Source organism: Camarhynchus parvulus, chromosome 1 (assembly GCF_901933205.1).
Source record: "Camarhynchus parvulus chromosome 1, STF_HiC, whole genome shotgun sequence".
Lineage (NCBI taxonomy): Eukaryota > Metazoa > Chordata > Aves > Passeriformes > Thraupidae > Camarhynchus > Camarhynchus parvulus.
The window spans coordinates 55,149,107-55,163,743 of NC_044571.1; positions in this window are offsets into that span (position 1 = coordinate 55,149,107).

The window sequence follows — 14,637 nt, forward strand, 5'->3', positions numbered from 1 at the left end:
CTTTTCTGTCAATGAGAGTCTTGAAAGGAAAAGAGATCAGTCTATGACAGTTGGTAAAGATTTTCCATAATTTTTTAAAATATAAGACCCCTTCTTTGAATTTCAGCCTACTCATTCAATTTATGCTGGCAGTCTCAGACACCCTTATGCCTCTGAGAGAATATTTTTCTTGATGACTGACATTTGGTCTGTTCAAAAGAGCAAGATCTCAGCTGAAGGAGAATGGGTTTTGAGAGCTATTATGAGAACAATCTACACAATAACTGTTGAGTGTTCTATAAATCTTAGTGTATTTAAAAGAGTATTTTTGAAATTTCTTGTGAGAAAAATCACCAATTTATGGTATTAAAATGAATTAACTTTATGAATAAAATTAATGCATGTCTTGTACGTATCATTTCTGGATATTAACAAGTTCAGAGTTTCCTTGTAATCCTTTTTTTTGCTAGGTTATATGAAGAGAATCTCTTAGTTTCTATTCATATTAAATTACTTCAATTCTGTCAGCATGCAACACACTTGGTAATTTATACCTTTGCTCTTCAAGGAAATATCATCCAATTATTATCAACAGGATGACTCAGCTGGGGAAAAGTAAGCACCAAGTTGTTAGATCTGAAACCAAGCCTTTTATTCTGCAATGGTAATTGCAAATGCTGGCTTTCATTAATTTTAATTAGAGTTCCCATATGCAAAAAAAAAAAAAAACCAGAAAGAACTTATTAGAGTAATGCAGTGAAGTCTTCCAGCATACATACCAGAATTCATTTTTTCCTGTGAAATGGCAACATGGAACATGACATTTTTCATAACCTACAAAATCAGCTCAGGTTACACATATGTAGATGCAGTTTAGGCATATGTTCAATAAGTAGAAGAAATACCAAATCAACCATAGTTTATGTGATGGAGCATGCAAATATTTATACATGGATGCAAAAATGTCTTCTGGTTCAGATGTGACATTGAATGTATTAGAGATTAACTTTTTTCCTTTTTGTAGGAATTGAATCCCAGGCGATCTGAACTGCAACCTGAAACGGCACTGCATAATAGTAATGAATCGTATTTGCCAGCCCTGGGGCAACATTTCAGAAATTTTAAATGTCTCCAAATTGTACTGGAGACCCTCGTATTAGTAACTTAATTGAGTTTGAAGTATCAAATTTATGGTTATAATCGGAGAAATAAGACTCATGTATACACTCAAAATTTTGGACAATTAAAAGCAACTCAATTTTCCTGAAATTGATATGTTTGTCACATTCAGAGACTAGATTGAGTACTCAGAGTGTAAAAATGAAAAAAAAATGTTGTTTACAAATACTGTTGATATTTTGTATGCTTGTTTTCTACAGCAGCTTACATGGTGTACAGATGCTTCAAGAAAATATGTTTGAACACAGTATTTAAATAAATGTGCAGGGTATTTAGAAGTCTAACTACAGGCTTATAAATACCTCTATATATATGAATTTAAATTTAGGTGCTTCTAATTTTTTTAAAATGTCATAACTTAAGTGTATACATAACTTATATGTCCATGTCTATATAATTTATATTTAAAAGCTAATAGAAGGTTATAAAAATGCATATGTCATACTTTATTTAAATTTTGTCATCCATATTTTGCTTACTCATTTATTTCTTACAGACTTCTTCACAGATCTAATAGATTTAAAGTTTTTCACCTTGATCCTGTTTGTCTTAAACATCTTGCAAGAGATGTGATCCTCCACTTGCCATTTTTACTGTAGACACTAATAAAAAATTCCAGGTAAATTATATAAAGTTCTGTAATGGTGGATTTAGTATCTGGCATCTTCATGTGAGGCAAAATGCTTTCATGTATTCCATAGGGAAAGATGGTTCTTGTTTCACAGCACAAAGTATAATTACAGAATCACAGAATTGCTGAGGTTAAAAGACCTCTGGAACTCATCTGGTCCAACCCCCTGGCTCAAGCACAGTCACCAAGAGCTGGTTGCCTCAGACCATACCCAGGCAGCTTTAGAGTATCTCCAAGGATGGAGATACTCTAAAATTGCCTTTGTTCACTCTCACAGTGACAGAAGTATTTCCTTATATTCAGGCAGAGCTTCCTGTGTTTCAGTCTGCGTCCATTAGTTTCTGTCTTATCAGTGGGTGCCACTGGAAAGAGGTTATTTTGATCTCCTTGAAGCTCTCCTCAGGTATTGGTGAGATCCTCATGAGCTTTCTCTTCTCCAGGCTAAAGAATCCCAGCTCTGTCAGTCTTTCCTCATAGGAAAGGTGTTGGAGTTTCTATTTTCTTTTCCTAATTACATGACATTTCTACTGGCTCATTTTTTTTTTTTTTTTTTTTTTACAAATGTCTTTAAAGGGCTTTTATATTTGTAATTATTTAAGGAAGAGTTTGCTTGTTTCCTCTTTTAAATTATTTAGTAAGCAGAAGAAAATAATATTAGGAATTGATAAAAGTTTTTGACATCTTTATGTTAACATAAAAGTATTCAATCATAGTTTCACCGCATGTCAGTATTGCAGTTACAGATGCATGTCAGTACAATCTTCATAACATGACAAAGCATTCTGTATTTTCATTAAATCAACAGAGACATATATGATGAGTAAGTAAAAAAATAATATACTAAATGGAATTTAATCATTGCAAAGCAGAAGTCCGGGGACCAGTAGAAGAGAATTTTAAGCTCAATTAAAGTGTTGAGGTATCATTCAGAAGAGAGAAAGAGAAGGAGAATGACAATGTCTCACAAAAGACATTAAACGATGTCATCTATTATTGGTTGTGTACTTCCTATCTTGGATTGCTTCAGGGTCAGCTCGGCACAAGTGATAAGTTAGCTCGGGCAACCGAGAGCCAATAAATCGTTGAGGTTAGGTAGGACTTATTCAACAGAACAAAATGGGTCTCATGAAAAACATTTACCTGGAAAGCAACATTACTGGAAAAGATATTAAGTTGTGACTTAAATCCATAGAAATTGAGTGAAAGAAAGCTGGTGTTGAAAGTGTAATAGAGAGAGGTTTGAATAAAAATTCACGTTGTTTTTGTAAACAATTGAAAACATTTTGGGATCAAGTCAGAATAATGGGAACTGTACAGTGATACAAAGTTTTCAGCATTCAGTCTTCATAATACTGACAAACTCCTGGGTATGAGACTTGAGAGAACATTTCTTCTGTGTTAAAAGAGAACCATTGGTATCTTCTGTTTTTCACTATAACAAGGTGTGGTGGGTTAACTGGCTGGCAACAAAGTCTCCATCGTGTTGCACTCATTGTCTATCCACAGCAGGACATGGGGAGGAAATGCAATGAAGCAGCTCTTGCACTGAAGCAGCTCTTATGTTGAGAGAAAGACACGGAGATCCCTTACTAACTACAGTCATAGGAAAAACAGACTATCTATGGAAGATTTATTGGGTTATTGCCAATTAAAAATAGAGTAACCTAGTGGAAAAAAAAAAACAAACCAACAACTCCTTAGTCCCTTTCTGTCCTTCTTCAGAGGCTCAACTTACCTCCAATTCTTCTACCTCCTACCCCCTGCACAGATGGCAAAGAGGGGTTGTGATCAATTAATAATGTTTTGTGACGGCTGCTTCTTCATCATGTTGTACTCCTGCTTCAGCATGGAGCCCCTCCCATTCACAAATTGCTCCGGAATGTGGGTCCTTTCTACAAGGTACAGGTTCCTTCAGGATCACACTACTCCAGCATGGGCCCCCTGCAGCATCACAGGTCCAGCCAGGAGTCATGCTCCACCATGGGCTTTGCTTTCCACAGGCCACAGCTCTTTCCAGGATCCTCCTTCAGCACGGGTTTTCCATGAACTAGAGCTTCCTTCAGAGCAAACCCACCTGTTCATGCATGCCCTGTAGGGGCATCTGCTCCACCATGGACCTCCGTGGGTTGCAGTGGGGCAACCAGGCTCAGCACAGGCTGCCTGCAGGGGAACCTGTGCTCTGGCCCCAGAAGCACCTACTCCCTCTCCTTCATTCACAGTTGTTTCTCACATATTCTCACTCCTCTCTTCTTGCTGCTCTTGCACACTATTTTTTACCTTTTCTTTAATGTGTCAACCTGCAGGTGGTCCCAGCATCAGGGATAGACTCAGTTTTGGCCAGTAGCAGGCCCATCTTAAGGGTTGTCAGGAGCTGTCTCTGTCTGACATGGGAACAGCACCTCCTGTCTCCTCACAGAAACCAACCCTGCAGCCCCTCTGCTACCCAAACCTTGCCATGCAAATGGAATAAAAATGTAAAATGTGAAGTAAATCTCAAGGTATTCTAAGCTGGTCATTACAAGTTGAGCAAGGTGGTCTTTTCAATTTTGATCCCTATTACACTCTTGTGACTTGGCAAAAGGGATAAATATTTTGGAGATGTCAAAAATGACAACACATTTTCAAGAAATTAGCTTAGGATTTGTTTTATATACATATATACATACATACATACATACATACATATATATATATATATATATATATATATATATATATATGGAGTACACATTTACTTTTTAACAACCTATATATTTACATCCGCACAGATCCATGGGACAATTCTAATCTATGTAATTCAAATGTAGATCTAATTCCATTGATTGTCCAAGTGTTTCAGTGGCATAATTTCCAGTGAAGATTCATCCTAAAAGAAATGTTTTGTCTATCTTAAAGACAAGAGAGACATATTCATTCTATATTTTCTCAATGAGAGAAAATGAAGAAAGATCCTTAAAAATACCTTAGATCCTTACATTTAATTCTTACAGATAATTGATCCTAAAAAATATCTATACATATTAGTAGTATGTAAAAAAATCTTTCTATTTATATGATATTTTGACATCCTAAAAGGTGAAACTCTAAAAGTTAGTGTAGGTATCTTCAAGGACAATAAAACTCAATTTATATTCTTAAGTATATTGGAGAGTAACCCTAAAATCCTAAAGAATCTAGAGATTAAATTATGAGATTAATAGAAACATAAGAACAATAAACTGAAAATCAAATAGTATCAATAAAAAATAATTCAGTGGGAATTTTAAACTGGAAATATTCAATAGATGTTAACAAAAGCATACAAAAACATAGAGCAAGTCTTAAACAGTATCCTTGAATATATTTCAGTATTCTGAAATATTATTCATAATATTTCATAAATTTTATGAAAAATATGAAAATTTCATAAATTTTATGAAAATGTTATTTGTTGGTTGGTTGGTTAGCGTTATTTTTTGGCAGTCTTTTTTCTTCTCATACACAAGAAAATTAAATGACACCATCAAAATATCTTCTGTAGAAAGTACAATGTAAGAAAATAGGAAAGAATAATTAAAATGCTTCTTCATCCCAGAAAGACAAATATTCCTTTATAATTTCATTTCTTTTTTAGGATGATTCTGCAGCAACTTGATTAATAATTAAAAAATACTTTCAAGAATTTAGCTTTATAGTGTGTTGATTTTTTTTTATTTTCTATTAGTCTTTTGTTTGTTGAGTCATTTAAAAAGAAAACTAAATTCAATTTAATTTTGATACTTCAATTCATATTTATTTCTGAGATATGTACTGGCTATTACAAAATTATTTCCTGACTGTTATGCATCAAAGACAATAAGGAAATTGATTGAAAGTTTAAAATTTATTCTGGTCTAAATTCACTGAAGATTTCCTAAAGAAAATTAATATAGTCATGTTACAGAAGACTCAATAATTCAATGTATACAATAAAAATAATGAATATTTGAAGAAAATTGTACCTTGATAGTCTTTACTTGTTATCACTGGTAATTCATCACTCTTATCTCATCTGTTCCGAACACTCAATGTGCCCTAAATCTCCTTCTGCCTGTCAGGCTTTTAGGTACTTTTGTTTAAATTATAAATGTATCATCACAGTTATTGTCAAAACACTGTTTAAATTTAATAGTAGAAAGATTTCTGTTTTCTTTTATAGCTTGACCTGGAGTATAATCATATTGTATAAATGTAGAAATTCTTTTTTGTCTCTAAAACTTTAGATAAAACAGGGAATTAAATATTTATTATAAAGTGGTGGAGTGTCTCCTTTTACATAGACAGCATTTCCATTGTGTTTGAAAAGCTTAGCTGTTTGGATGAAAAACTGTTAGTATAATTTACATCCTATTTTGAAAGGCAGACAAATCCTTCAATTCCTCTTATTTTTATCACAAGGAAAAAGAAGATCTGTGTGTGAAATTATTTTACTGCCCCATAAAGCTTGCTGAGATTTCTATTATGTAGGTCAATAATTCAATTTTTTCTTCATACAGGGTTTTAAACAAAGAAGAAAAAAAATAAAGATGAAAAGAAGAGAGAGGGATTTTTGAAATAGCTGATTTGGTACATTCAAGGCAAGGAAAATATCTAAATTCAAACCGCTGTTTTTACCTAATTGAGAGCTAAAGAGCACGAGTATTCATTGCCTGTTTTGACAGTTTTTACTCAGCTTCTTCTCTTCAAGTTGTAATGAATGATCATTGGTTCAAAACATACCGGCTGTGCAACCGATTCACAGCGGGGCTGTGCACTTGTATTTAGTAAACACACACACACACACACACACACACACACACTTGCATATACATGAAGAATATATACATATACTTTTAAATGTACATGTATATGCATACGTATACTTATATGTATATGTATTCTTCCTCAGCATCAGAAAACCCGCACTGAAGTCCTTACTCTAAACCTTGGAGATAGGGAAGCTAAATTTGCATCTGTGTCTTTACTGCTAAATTAGGCTAGCACACCATTTACATACAGTTTTATCACTGAAAAAGTAAAGCTAGAAGAAACACCAAGGGAAGTGGGAGTCCTTAGCACCAGCTCATGTACATAAGGAATCAGGATTCTCTCTGCTCTGTCTAGGCCTTAAATAGGTTTACAGCTCAGGCTTTCCAATGAGAAGCTGTGAGAAATTCCTAACCTAGCTCACATGCATTAAATACTTAGCAGTTTATGCCATTATTTCTCATGACATTTGTTATTATAATTAAAAATGATATGTAAAGTATGTGAATTCTTAGATAAAGACACCTCCTTACTTTACAGAGCACATTTGCTTGTAGGTGGTATCTGTGTATGTGTGTAGCTTTATCCTCATTCTGGCTGCAAATGCAGATAACTTGTTTCTGATACACTTAGCTCTCTTTGATATCCATGGGCAAAAAGCTAATCAATCAAAAATATTCACCGTGAAACAAAAAAATACAAGTCATAAAACCAACTCTGAAAAATTATTTCTATACAGTGACTTTTTCAATCAAGACCAGAGAGTAACTATTTGTCTGCACAGAGCTTGTCACACATTTACTAAGCTGAACTCTCACCACCATTCTCACAAACTCTGCTAAAATAAAGCGAACATACTTTCTGAAATTCTCCCATTTAGGTAATACACATAAATAATGGATTTGGGGTTTTTAGCAATTAACTTGAATTTGTGTTCTAAGTAATGAAGTGATACTATTGAAGCATCTAAATAAAAACCTTCTCTTTCTTTGTAATTTTGAAATTCAGACTTATCATGCTGTTTTTTGATTAGGACAGAGATATATTCAACAAACTTTGGTGAAAAATCTGTCCCCATTGAAGCCAGTAAAAAATAAAAATTAACACCCATCCCAAGAATTTTTTCTGTCCTATCAAATACAATAAAAAAGGTTTAGCTTTTGTAACCTTTTTGTTGTTTAATACATGAGTGCATCATTGCATCAAGGTAGCCAGTCAAGAACATATCTGGAATTTTCTCTGTATTTTTCTTTCCATTGATACTATAAATAGAATTCCTATGTAGTTTTGCACAAACTTTCCTTTCATCATATCAGAATAATTAGTTTCATCAACACCATTTTATGTGTAATTTCTGGTCATATTTTAATAGGCTTTATTTCTCTCTGTGGTTAAAACCTGTCCATCAAGAGATTCTGATTTCCTCCACTGCATGCTACTAAAAATTATTCATAGAAAGAAAAAAGCGTTTGGTAAAAAATTTTGCTCTTTCCAATGGCTGTGGTCTTTTTTTTTTGCAAATGTTCTGTATTTCTGGCCTCTAAGGTCGTGGTTATTATTAAGCTTCAATATTTGTCTTATTCCTTCTAAGATTTTGAAATTGACTCAAAATAGATTCACTATTCTGAAATAGTGTTGACACTCTTCATGTAAATTACTAATTATTATTTGCTTTTGTTTTTATTTATATTATTTCAACTATAAAGTTATTTATTATCCCCATTTTGACATTATAAATAAAAAATATGAAACATTTAACAAATGGATTAAAGACATTTTAGTGGTTTTAGTCTTTCCTTTTTTCTGTTTTGAGTAACCTCAAAGTGCCTTATGTTTTCATCCATGTGCCTTGTTTAATTTTCAGTAAGAGTACCAAAAAGCAACATTTTTTCAAGTGATGGTATTGCACAGAGCTCTCTGCAAACTGTAATTTCTTTGATCATCCTCTTATCTAGTTCTGCAAAATTTTGAGGACTGCTTTTTTCCTTCACAGTCAAGCATCAGCCATAAGGCAGCAGCTTAAAAGGGAGAAAAAATAATGGGCAATTTTTACCTTGCACCACATTAGGCTGAGCTCAGGATTAGTTGAAGCTGGTGTTGATTCAAATTGCACATTAGAGTTTAGTGAGATAGCAGTTCATTTACCTCTAATTTTGTACTTAAGAAGGGATGAAACTGAGACTAGAACTTAAATTGAACAAGCAGACTTGAAATGTCAAGTTCTTGCCTGGGAGGGATGTGTAATGATCCTCTAATCAGCTTTGAGGACCAAAATTCAGCAAGGAGAGTTTTCTCACAGACAACTGCAAAGTAATCATACTTCAAGAGAGAAAACATGAATCTGCATGATGGTTCTATGTATTTTTATTTGTTGATCATTGTTTTTTAAACATTGTTTAGAATCTTTAACAAAGTATAAAAGAAATGGCAATGCTGAATTTTTTGAAGTGTTTAGCAGTTAAGGACATTGACAGTAGTTGTGTATTTGGAATATTTAAAAGAAGATGCTTTCTGTATTTTACCAGTTGTAGGGTCTTTTTTTGTGTTCTTCCTCAGCATCAGAAAACCTGCACTTTGGTTGTTTTTTGTTGATATTTTTTTTTAATTTAAATTGTATATCATTCTTTTTACTGTTTAGAAATCTTTTTTTCACAGCTGTTTTTTAGGGTTGATCTTTGAATTTACAGTTAAGCAGCCTTATACTTGTAAGCCAGGCACTTGTTTGGAAGGAGAAAAAATGTTCATAATGTGTGGAATGAACTTTATCTTGAAGGCTTTCTCATTTAATTGATGTGATCTGACCTTGCCATTAGTCTTGCTAGAGGCAAGCTATTTCTGTCTGCATTACTTTCCATTATTACTTTTGTGTAGAAGCTCAGTACCTGCTGCTCCATATAAATATGTGACAGAGCTAAAGAACATACTCTGCAAAGTCATTCAAGTCCTATCTACTCTTATACTTTCAAAGTTAATTCACACAAGCCTATACCATAGTGCCATATATCAAAGTCTGTTGTATCAACAGAAATTTGGAATACTAAACTTGTGATCATGATCTGAGATATTGCAGGAAATTTATATTCCCTATTTAGTTATCTGGAGTCCAGGCATCATCACCTTAGATATAAATCAATCTTATCCTGTAGAAGTTACTTTGCAGCTAAGCCTGAGCTTATTATTAATTTACAATGTTCTTTGTTTGGTACAGAGTGAAAGAGAAAATCAAATGATATATCACATAAACAATTAAAATCCATCCTTGTGGCTTTAAGCTGTTGAAATGATACAGAACTTGTGCAGAATGCAACTGTCCTCAAATTAGTTTCACTCTTAAACATTAGACGATATGAAAAATTTCAGTCTGACTCAGTAATTCAGTATAGTGTCTGTAGACCTCTGTCAGACATTTATCTTTATTATTGTATGGTTACTTCAGCAGACACAGGAATCATAAGAAATACAATGATGGTACATGGATAAAATTAACCACACTCATGCCTCATTGTTTTTCCCCAAAGATAAATGTAAGAGACTCAGAAAGTTCCCAGCAAATACCATTTATATAATTTTGTCACTAAGGCAAATATCTGCCAATCCTTCTAATGTCAATCATTATTTTAATATGTGATTTGACAAATATTATCAATTACTGTTTTGCAGATTATTTTGAATCTCTGTTGAAAATAATTTGTTAAAACTTGCCAACTTAGTACAAATAATTGTTGGTAGCCTTTTCCATGTCTATATGTCACATCATTCCTATAAACTTGATATTCACACAGGCACAGAAACATCCAGTCAACCCGGAAAGAAACTGATCTTGAGATTTTGTATTATTCTTTTTCTATCAGTATCAAAGGTTTAATTTGCAAAAAAGTCATATAAGGAACTATGTTAATTTACGTCAAGTGAGGAACTGTTTCAAAGAATTTAAGATTCAAATGACACATTTGGAACCTAATTTTATATTTTACTGGCATATTACTTTAAATTTTTATCTCTTGACAGAAATTGTCATAAAATAAATTAAAAATGTATGTTTGAGACAAGCACTTAAAAACCCACAAGTTATCCTGAAGTATTTTACAAAGAGATGAACCAGTATACAATTCTTTTTTCTTGTGTTTTTTTTTTTTTTCCATTTTTTTGCTTTGCTTTGTGTTATTTCAGTTTTGTTTTGGTTTGGTTTTATTTTTAAATTGGACTATGAAAAGTATGAAAATAAACTTTCATTGGGCTTGAGGAGAACAATTCTTTCATAGTTTATACAGCAAAACAATAAGAAAGGAAATGCTCAAAGGCCAAATAAATCTTCAAGGATAACTTGTCACTGAAGTGGCGTTTTTGTTAATCAGTCTGATGTCAGTTTTGGCTCCGTTAAGTGTTAAGACGCTTGTGGTCGGGACAATTTGAGAAAAGAAAGCAGTTTGCTTCAAGCAGTTTTTATTAAAATATTGTTCATTATTTGGCTTGAGGGGCCCAGAACTGAACACAGCACTTGAGGTTTTAGTTTCACCAGTGCCAAGTACAGGGGACAGTCAATGTCCCAGCCCTGTTGGCCACACTATTTCTGATCCAGGCCAGGATGCTGTTGGCCTTCTTGTCCACCTGGATAGAGTTGGATCATGTTCAGCCACTCTCAGCTAACAGCTCCAGGGCCATTTCCACTGAGCAGCTTTCCAGCCACTCTGCACCCAGCCTGTGGAGCTGTCTGGGGCTGTTGTGACCCAGGGGCAAGACCCTTCACTTATCAAATCTCACACCTTTGGCCCTGACTCATTGATCCAGACTGTCTAGATGCCTCTGAACAGATTATTAGAAATTAAGTATAGTCAAAGCAGCCCATTAACTAGTACTACAAAGAAAAGGACGTTTGTTTGCTATAACAAAGAAACTATAATTTCTTTAGAAGAATGATTATAAATTTTGGCTGTATGATAGTGGCCGTTCCATGAATAATTGTCTACGCAGCAGGCTTTACTTTCTGAATCATCCCTTTTTTGCAGCTTTAATAAAATTTCCTGACTAAGCATCTAGGGCTATGCTACACTGTAATTTTAATAGAAACAATGGGACACACTGAAGACCAGAAAAGTTCTATTCCACATAAATATTTCATTTTTGAATGAGAAAGAGCAACTGTTTGGTACATGTCTAAAATAGCTCCAGTCTTTGAACAGCACTCCACAATCTAAAGATTAAGAAAATTCATGATTTTCCATTAATTCAGTGTCTTTACTTTGAACTCTTGCAATGCAAAAAATATTTTATTTCCATAAGTGAATCCCAGCATCTTTATATGGTGACAAATTGTGAGATAAGTAAATAATGTAAATGAGTTTCTACACCAAGTGTTAATTGTTGGCCCCATTCTTCGCAGTTTTATGCCAATGCAGCTATTGAACCCAGAGCAGCAGCTACCATCAGCAAGGGAGCTGGCTTGTGTTGAAGGTAGCAAAGATTCTGCCTTTTGCATAATGTGACTATTTTGATTAATTCCACTTTTACAGATAAGCTTTGACATTAGAAATATTTTATTTTATGCTATATATGTAAACAGTTCAATAATACCACTGCATTTCACATTTGTTTACCTAAAAATATGCATATACATATCAACAAAGCTTTTATTTCTAGTCATGATTTTCTAAACATGTAAGCTGAGGTTCATTTATGGTACAACACTGCTCAAATACAAACATTTTTCCATCAATATGCTTTAAAGTTTCTGACATTGTTTTTTATTTAGCATCAATCCTCAACTCTCTCTCAGGCAAGAAAACCAGTTTCTGTTTGCTTGAGGTTTTGCTTATGGCCAGATATTTCACTGTAAAAATCTATTTTTTATGGTAGGATTTGTTACTCTAGGATCAAGAAAGTATTCCTTTCACTTTGATTTTATTGTAGTTTTCATGTAGATTTGAGACATGATATTACAGAGCAAAAGAAGTTAGTGAGAAGAAGGACCAAGGAAAGAAAACATTCAGTAAGATTTGCTAATCTGTGAACTAACTGATTTTTGTTCACAGAAGGTGCAATTATAATTGCACAACATCCACTCTATAGCAACACATTGCACAGGAAATGTACTGAATTGTAGAATTATTTTGTAAAGTAAAAATATATCTGTGTTTTGATATCTTCAACTACTGTCCTGATTGCCTTATGATAACTAGCATAGTACCTATTAACTATATTGTAAAAGTAAATAGGGATTTGATGAAGGGGCAGGTAAATCTATAGATGTAATTATTGCCTCTATAGAGATAATTACTGCATATACTCATGTGCAAAACAAATTATTCTTATTGTTTGGTTTTCTGATGAACTGGAAGATTAGATGCTGATTATACACTACATTTAAGGGTTAATTACTTTCATTTGAGCTACACACAATACTGCTTAGAACTTCACCTGAAAAACACAGTTCTTTGCTTTAGCATAATCTTACACTTAGATAAAGCAAATTAAGATGAGATAGGGGAACAATCTGGGAACAGTTCAAAGTTCTTGAACAACTCATTTCTCTAGGTGGACCATAATTTAAATGTTCCTGTTTATTATAGTAGAGACCCAGAAAAAAAGAGAAATCTTGGGGAGGATATAGACCAGCAAATGACAATGATCTAGTCTTGGTATTATTTGCACATTTACTTCTGAACTTAAAAAAGCTCTAAACACACCTAGTCTGTATTCAGTTTTTGACACCTGAATAATACTTTACTAGATTTTACCTTAATTGGGCTAACTCTAATTTATGTTTATTTAATGGAGAGTTCATAACTACTCATTAAACAGTCTGTTCATTTCTTTGGTTTAGAAGTGGAAGAATATTATAATACTTCTAAACTGGAGAAATTGGGACGAGTGTAATAATTTATTGAGGCTCTGTGTGTCCACTGAAGTTTTTACTGTAATGAATCCCCCTAAGAGATTGTCCTGAGACTGCAGAAGTTGTTTGTTTTTTTTTTTTTTTCTCCTATGTTGGATGCTATTTTCCTCCTACAAGTGCTTTGTTGTGCTTACCTGATCATTTTTCTGACCCTGTAGGACTGTTGGGTATCACGTTATACTCATCCGTTCTCATCTGAGGCACAGAGAACAGTTGCTTGTATCTCAAAGTGTCTTACCCTAGCTAGAAGTTTCTTTTATGGAAACTAATTGACTGAGATATATATGAAGTAAAATTAAACACTGTCTTTTCTGGCCTTGAACTCCTTGAACTCTCTAATATTGGACAATCTGACGAACAGAACAAGCTGGAAAGTTATCAAATGAGGCTATATCTGTGTCCTGGAGTTCTTCTATTAGTGAAGTGAAGAGATATTGCAATGTTCAGATGATTTATTTATGAGTTCTTTTAATCTAAATTGCACATGATTTGCACTTCATTTATGCCTGATGCAGTTGGCATGTATCTGGAAATATTCACACATAAGAGTGGGTAATTCCAAAATCATCTAGGGAGATCAGAAGGCATAAAACATTGGGGCATTACCAAATATTGAAGTTTAGATTCACATTTACATTTTGCATAAAAAGCAGATTAGCATAGGATAGACAGGCACAGATATAATGAAAATAAACATTTAAAATTAGCTCAAAAATACTTAATGTCATAACTGTAGAGGCATTGTGAGAGGAGTTAGAAACTTTAATCTACTTTTCAGTAAGGAAATGGCTTAGAAAAGTAATACAAATGCTTAGTGGATTGAGATCCAGACATCTGTTGAATTGTCTGTATTACTGCAATTTAGAATACATGCTGTATATTCGTCATTCTACAGAAATAATAATGTCTGGGTTCAATTTTTTTTTCAATATCAAATAATGCAGAATCAGCTGTTCAGCTTTATGCAGAGCTTCACATTTTAATGAAAGTTGCATTTGCATAAAAGAGATTTATTTTCTTGCTATGTACTAGTTGAAATTTCAGTATGAACTTTAAAGGGCTTTGTTTATTCCATTGCAGTGAAGGACATTCCAGGAATCATTTTTTCCCTTGGTACAAATATCATGTTACCTTCCTTAGTTCAGCATTTTGAGTCACAGTAAACGCTAGTGGTGGATATGGTACTATAAAG